Source organism: Callithrix jacchus, chromosome 11, assembly GCF_049354715.1.
Source record: "Callithrix jacchus isolate 240 chromosome 11, calJac240_pri, whole genome shotgun sequence".
Classification (NCBI taxonomy): Eukaryota; Metazoa; Chordata; class Mammalia; order Primates; family Cebidae; genus Callithrix; species Callithrix jacchus.
In genome coordinates, this window is record NC_133512.1 from 19662780 (window position 1) to 19670973 (window position 8194).

At 39.8% G+C, this 8194-nt stretch overlaps 1 pseudogene; it reads right to left on the reverse strand.

The window, feature by feature from the left end:
• Window positions 1-942: 942 nt before the first annotated feature.
• Window positions 943-1060, reverse strand: LOC118144055 (5S ribosomal RNA; annotated as a pseudogene).
• Window positions 1061-8194: the final 7134 nt, after the last annotated feature.

Here is an 8194-nt window from a genome sequence, read left to right on the forward strand (position 1 = left end):
CATAAGTGATGATGACCTGGGCATTCAAGCTATCAAATTCTTTTAAAGTCTTACCCCTGTGAGGCCAGGCAGTAAGAGAATCCCAAATGGGATATGACTCATGACTGTAGACCAAATGCCTTATCCTAAAAAGAAGCTCAGGCATTTCTAGAGACAGTCCCTGTGAGCTTTCTTATTTCTGTGGGGAGAATGACCTTGCAATGATCTTCATTTGACAACCTGTCCCTGCCTACAAATAGTGCATTTGCAAAGCATTGCGGTAGGAGAAAATGTCCAACTGGACTGTCTTATCCATATCCCTCTAACTTCAAGCAGGGATGCTGAGGTGGAGGGGAGAGATAGTTACTCAGAGCCTTCATCTATCATTAGGCAGACCTAGTCATCTTCTTCTGGCTGGATTTGACTGGTTCTTTGCATCCCCCTCTGTGTATTCTCTGATTCTTTGTCCTTATCACAACACTTGTAATCCCACCCATTCCCTAGTTCCCTTTTCTAATGTCTAAGTGAGTCCTATTTTCTTTTTCTTTTTGCCTTATTATCCATATATTATTTTTTTATTAAACTTTATTTTATTTTATTTTATTTTTTTTATTGCTATTTTCTTCACTTACCTCCTGCTTTGAGTCCTGATCGTACTTCTTGGACCACACAATAGAAAGCAACTTCCTTATTTTGTTTGGTGTTGTTTGCTTGTTTATAGAGATGAGGTCATACTACCTTGCCCAGGCTGATCTCAAACTCCTGGATTTGAGTGATCTTCTTGCTTTGGCCTTCTCAAGTGTTGGGATGACAGGAGTGAGCCACCACACTCAGCCTAACTTCCCCATTTGGAAACTCCGTACCGCTGTTCCAGTTATCTTCTCTGCCTCTCCCCACCTCCTGTACTTTCCATTGCTTCAGATTGGTGAGATCTTTCTTCTTTTAAATTTTTTTTTTTCTTTAAGCTTACAGCACCCGGTATTCCCGGCAGTCTCCCATCCAAGTACTAACCAGGCCTGACCCTGCTTAGCTTCCAAGATCAGACGAGATGGGGCACGATCTGGGTGGTATGGCCATAGACATGAAATCCTTCTTAAGAAGATGGACCTTGATTTTTGCAGGAGGCTTCTTTCTCTAGCAACTAAAAGATATCAGCCTGATTGGTGTATGCTGTTGCCGCTGAATTTTTGCCATTCTCCCAGTGTCAGTCCTTGTATGGAGCCCTGCCGTGCCTCACGGAGGTCGCCCCTTAAGGGGCCTGGAGAAGGAGCTGTGCTTCGTGGAGGAAGACAAACTGAAGCTAGCTTTGAAGCTCCAACCTGGAAAAGCCACCAGTGGGGAGGGGCCAGTGTTGTAGAGGACAAGCACTTACAGGCTAAGAGGGAGTTCATGACAATTTGGCTAAAGTGAAGAGAAAATAATGAAATGATAAAATCATTTTTGGAAATAATTTTTAAGCTTGAGTAATGAGGGATTTTGAGGGTATGTGTCAAATGAACAGCCTCATCAACTCTCTATTTTTCTGTCTCTTTTGCTCACTGATTTATTCTATGTCTTTCTATTTGTCTCTTATTTCCTATTTCAGTATTTGGCACCTTTTAGTCATTAAAAAACATGACTCATCTTCCTCGCAATTTTTCACACACATCTACCTATCCAAATAATCTAGTGAATATTGTTTCAATTTCCTTTTCAACTACTTATTTGCTAATCCAGTGGTGTCAGAAGTACCTGATTTTGATTTATCAATTGTAGTTTAACCTTTCCACAAATGAAAGAAGAGTCTCTTTAATGGAAGCCTGATTTCCAATCCAATAACTGAAAAGCGATGTCATGCTCAAATTGACTCTCTGTAATCCTCTAAATGAGGTGGAGAGATTAGAGAGGACAGGAATTAATAGATCATGGATATTGAAGGAATAAAATGTTCTTTAACCCAATTCATACCTCAGCTCTGGTGAACACCAGAAGCATTTGGAAGCTTAAGAATGGAAAAGTGCAAAAGGCGAAAACATGATTGATGGTAGCTTTGAGATTTAACATCACAGAGGCAAAGGGACAAAAAAGGTAACATGAGGAGTGAGAATATACAAATCAGAGTAAAGCAAAGAATATTTTTTTTTTTTTTTCTTTTTGAGACGGAGTTTCGCTCTGTTACCCAGGCTGGAGTAAAATAGCGCGATCTCGGCTCACCTCAACCTCTGCCTCCTAGGTTCAGGCAATTCTCCTGCCTCAGCGTCCTGAGTAGCTGGGATTACAGGCACACCATGCCCAGCTAATTTTTTGTATTTTTAGTAGAGACGGGTCTCGATCTCTTGACCTCGTGATCCACCCGCCTTGGCCTCCCAAAGTGCTGGGATTACAGGCGTGAGCCACCGTGCCCGGCCCAGAATAACATTTTTAAAAACACTAATTGGACTGTTCAGCTGTTTCCAGTTCAGAAATGATTACAAATACCAGACATATGTCAGACAGCACCCTCCTTAACAGAGATTTCAGATGTGTATTAGTCAATTCTCACACTGCTATAAATGAGTACCTGAGACTGGGTAATTTATAAGGAAAGAGGTTTAATTGGTTTATGGTTCTGCAGGCTGTACAGGAAGCATGGCTGGAGAGGCTTAGGAAACTTGCAATGACGGTGCAAGTCAAAGGGGAAGCAGGCACATCTTATCTGGCCTGAGCAGGAGGGATAGGGAGAGTGGGGAGGTGCCACACACTTTGAAACAACCAGATCTTATGAAAACTCACTTACAGGGGACTCTGCCCCCATGATCTAATAAACTCCCGCCAGGCCCCACATCCAACATTGAGGATTAAAATTTGACATCATATTTGGATGGGGACACAAATCCAAACCATGGCTTGGTTGTGGATTAATATTAAATTTTTAACACACTTTTTTGGTAGGCAGTATATTTTTATCATCTCATCTAAGTATCTAGAACTTTTGTGGACTTTCAAATAAAAAATAAATTATGATACTAATTTATCATTCCGACTGTGGCATGTGTGTTGATTGGTTTGGGTTAAAGTAGAGCTTTACTGAAAATGAGAACCTCCTTGCCTGATGTAGTAAACAACTTCTACATTTACTCTGTCAGGGGGACTTCAAGCACTTCTGTGTATAATTCTCATAATAGTGTAGCAGAGAGGAAAAGAGAACAGAAAAAAATTTGAAAAGCATACATTTAGAACTAGTTGTGGACTCAAAACTCAGCTCTACAAATTAGTAACTGAGTAAAGCTGGTCAGTTACCTTGCTCTGTGAGCTGCAAATGTCCTTATAATAAATTCAAGAGACTGAAACCATCATGCCTATGCATGTTATCATTTAAATAAGACTATGCAAGTACATATAAAGTGAGAAGTTTCTTTTTTTTTTTTTACTATTAAACCAAGATTAGTATGTTTTTTTGTTTGTTGTTGTTGTTTTTCTTTAGAAAGGAAAGAAGAAAAGAAAGAGAAAAAAAGGAGTGAAGGAGAGGAAGAAAAAGAGGGAGAGAAAACTGGAATGTTGCTTTATTCTAAAAATAGGTATTAATAATGGCTGATCAATATTGTGCATATGTAAAGTGGAGAATGTATATTTTGTGTATTTAAAATGGAGAGCTCTATAAATATTTATTAATTTACTTGTTCTGGATCTGAGTTCAAGTTCTGGTTGTCCTCATCAATTTTCTGTCTCGTTGAGTCTAAATCTCTTTATGGGTCTTATGTATCTGGGTGTTAGGATCGTTAGCTCTTATTGTTGCATTGATCCTTTCACCACTATATCTTTGTTGCTTTGAAATCTATTTTATCAGATGCAAGAATTGCAACTCCTGCTTTTTATTTTTTTATTTATTTTTGCTCTCCATTTGGTTGGTAAGTCTTTCTCCATCCCTTTGTTTTGAGTCTTTGTGTATCTTTGAATGTGAAATGGGTCTGGATGTAGCATACCATTGGGTTTTGGCTGTATCATTTGATTGGGGGATTTAGTCGACTTAAATTTAGGGTTACTGCCATTTGATGTTAACTGACTATTTTATCCATTCGTTTATATAAATTCTTTACGTTGATGCTCTTTACTTTTTGGTATATTTTTAGAAAGACTAATACTGGTTGTTCCTTTCTATGTATAATGCTTCTTTCAGAAGCTCTTGCAAAGCAGGCCTGGTGGTAATAAAATCTCTGAGTACTTGCTTGTTCATAAAAGATTTTATTTTTCCTTCAGTTGTGAAGCTTAGTTTGGCAGGATATGAAATTCTGGGCTGAAAGTTCTTTTCTATAAGGATGTTGAATATTCGCCCGCACTCTCTTCTGGCTTGTAGGGTTTCTGCTGAGAGATCTGCTGTAAGTCTGATAGGCTTCCCTTTGTGGATAACCTGACCTTTCTCTCTGGCTGCCCTTAGTATTTTCTCCTTTGTTTCAACCTTGGTGAATCTGATGATTATGTGCCTTGGGGTTGCTCTTCTTGAGAAATATCTTTGTGGTGTTCTCTGTATTACCAGGGGTTGAATATTGTCCTGCTTTGCTAGATTGGGAAAGTTTTCCTGGGTAATATCCTGAAGAGTATTTTCCAGCTTGGATTCATTCTCTCCATCACATTCAGGTACACCTATCAAACGTAAATTAGGTCTTTTCACATAGTCCCATATTTCTTGGAGACCTTGCTCATTCCTTTTTATCCTTTTTTCTCTATTCTTGTCTTCTTGTTTTATTTCATTAAGTTGGTCTTCGACCTCTGATATCCTTTCTTCTGCTTGATCAATTTGGCTATTCAAACTTGTGCATATTTTGCTAAGTTCTTGTGTTGTGTTTTTCAACTCCGTTAGTTCATTTATATTCCTCTCTATATTGTCTATTCTTGTTAGCATTTCATCAAACCTTTTTTCAAAGTTCTTAGTTTCTTTTCATTGGGTTAGAACAAGTTCTTTTAACTCCCAGAAGTTTCTTATCATCCATCTTCTGAAGCCTACTTCTGTTAATGGAACACAGTTCTTCTCCATCAGGGCTTGTTCCGTTGCTGGTAAGGAACTATAATCCCCTGTAGAGGAAGAAGGGTTCTGATTTTGGGTATTCTCAGCCTTTTTAGGCTGATTTCTTCCCTTTGTTATAAATTTATCCATCTCTCGTCTTTACAATTACTGCCTTTCTAATTAGGTTTCTGAGTGGATGTCCAGTTTATTGATTCCCAGGACTGGAATCTGAGCAACCCACTGTGCCAGCCAAAACAGCAGCAATAAAACTGATGGTGCTCTTCTGCCCAAGAATCTCCAGTCTGGCTTTCTTCTTGAGTTTGTAATAAGCGGCTCTGCCTTCCCGGAGCTCCAAACATCGGTCAGAAGGGGAACCAGTCCCGTTTACTCTGCACAAAAAGCTGCCACGCGGAGCCGCCGGCAAAACTGCTGCACCAGCCACAAGAGTCGTGCTGGCGACCTGTGGGGCTCCTCCACTGGGAATCTTCTGGTCCACGAGCAACGAAAATTCATCTGAAAATGTGGCATCCTCTCGTTCTCTGTGCTTTCACTGGGAGCTACAATCCCGAGCTGTTAGCGATCAGCCATCTTGGATCAGTCTCTAAAGTGAGAAGTTTCATGTCTACTATATTAATTACTTGTTATTATAAACTAGTTTCTAATATACTCCCAATGTTTCAACTTTTGAAATTTCTATATTAAAGTTTCATAGTCAGGCAAGAAGTTCTGGTTCTGGCTTTTCAATTTTCCTGATCTGCATATTCTTATACAAGCAATGTGATTTGAGACAGTATTTTTCCTGTCCTCAAGGACATCACTACAGCAACAAGGTGAATGAGCGATGGGGAGGTTCACAAACCCCATTTTCAGCAAAAGTCAAAGAGCTGTACAATTCAGAGACTCCAAAAAATGCTTAATTACTTTCAAATCCTGCTGCAATTGGGCACATCTCCCATGGAAGGGCTGAAGAAGGGGCGCCTGCTAAGACAGTCCATTTGAGAAAGAACCAGCAAAAGTGCCAACAGAAGAGGTGCTTCCTCCAAGTTCCAGGTCCTGTCTTAGGAATGGGGCAGAGAACCAGAACTCATGAGGAAGGAAATACACTGGAACAACATCAATAAAACATGAAAACAAAAGGGGAGTAGAGACCTAGTGCCTTTCAGCCAGAGGTGGCAAATTTCAGAAAGTCTCAGTACACACATAGTTTTAAGGTGAGAGCTCACTTGACAAGAAGCCGTATAAATCATACATAGCAATTTTGAGACAGTACCGGGGTGAATGACATGACAGCAGAAGCCCTTTCAGAGGAAGTTCAGTTCAGAGAAGCAGAGGGGATGAGACTATTCAAAGTATCAAAGAAAGCTACTTTTTAAGAGGTGGCACCCATTTCTAAAAACAGGAAGTGGTGGTTATCAAGGTCACATTAAAATCCAAGGATCATTGAATTTAGCTAATATAGCATGGGGTGCCTTGGGGTGAGTCAAAAAGGATATTGCTTGTCTTGTATAACAAAGGAGATCAGTAACTGACAGGTAAAGTGATGTTTTCAGTCTCCCCAGTAAGGCATATATGATCCTCGGCCTGCTTGTTGTTCTGAACCAGCTCTCAGATTCTGAGCCCATCAAATAAAAGGAAAACTGGATACCTTTGAGGAAGGATCCCACAACTCTTAATTACATAGGGCTCAGTTCACAGATGACCTTAAAGGCAGTAATGAGACAGTCTTTCAGTGTTCAGAGCTTGGGTAATACACTCAAGGTCTCATAGAATTTTATACAATATACAAAGTAGTCTGAGGTACAGATAGAGACTCAATGATAGTAGTAAATGGCTTGGCTTGTTGGTAAAAAGCTCGGAAGGAATAAGATTAAAATATTAGAGAAACAGTTGCCTAAGAGGCATGTGGTTGGACCTCTGGAATTCACACAAAGGGTCAGGGTCTTTGTATCTGACACCAATGTTCATTGTAAACCATTAGTTCACAGAAGTCACAAGCAAGTATTTTACAGAATACTCCCAGTGGATGTGAGCCAGTCTTTGTCTACATGTAAAGTTAACAGCATAGACTTCTCCTCCACATGGCTGGCACAGCCACTGCCTCTGCTGAACATCCAACACACTGTCAAGATGGATGCTAAGCTATATATATGGCACCTTACTTCAAAGAGATCAAAACAATGCTTGAGGTGTTGATTACATCAGACCTCTTCAATCACGGGGAGGGCAACATTTTGTCCCTACTACAACTGATTCTTAATCCAAATAAGGGATTCTATCCATTGTCAGTATTGCCTTTACTAGTGTTAAAAAGCTACAGACATTCTTTCTTACCGACATTAAATCACAAATAACATTATCTTTGAATGAGGGGCTCATTTTATGGTGACGTAGGTATAAACAATGAAACTATGATGATAGAATCGGCTTTCATTCTCCAGAAACAGGTGACATCGTTAAATATGGAAATATAGTCAGGTCTCAGTGAGGGCATCTTTTTGAGGATGTCTTCTTGTGGAGTGTAGTGCTCTTTCAGGATGTAGCATATATATTGAACCTAAATCCATTATATGGGTTTAAGTAGTCATGGGTCTCCTTGGTTTGGGAATCAAGAGGGTAGGAAGAAAATTTACCCTTTCCAACGTCACTCCAAGTGACCCATGTGGGGAATTTGTCTTATCCCATCCACACTTTTAGACTGAGTATGACTAGAAGCGTCTATGTGCAGTGGGGGTGTTTTTCCAAGAGTATACAGTAAGTGCTCCACTGACTCTGAAGCCACAGTGGACACCTGGTGTTATCAGTAAACCACTAAGCATACACACACAAAAAATTGTATCCTAGTGGCAATAATCAAAGGACTTAAGATTACTGCTACATATCAGGTCCTGGATGAGTTTCTGTGGAAACAAGAGATTCAGTTAGGTAACTTTTACTGGTCCCATGATTGGCGAGTGTAGTAAAATGGAATTTAGAGCAAAAGGAACTTGATGAAGTCAAGTTAATGAGGTACTCAGACTCCTCAAGAAAGTATGTTTGAACTGGACAATAAAAGTAAATGAGTGGAAAAACTGGCTAAAAAGAAGGAATCTACAGTGCATGTTATATTAATAGTAGAGAATTGATGAAAATAAGCTGTAGCCAGAGGACCAGCTGCAGCAATAGAACTGTGACCTGTCTTGCAAATTCCCCTATTTTAAACACTTACTTTCAGAGACGAAAGTTGGCTACCAGCATGAGGCATAGTAACACAGTGGA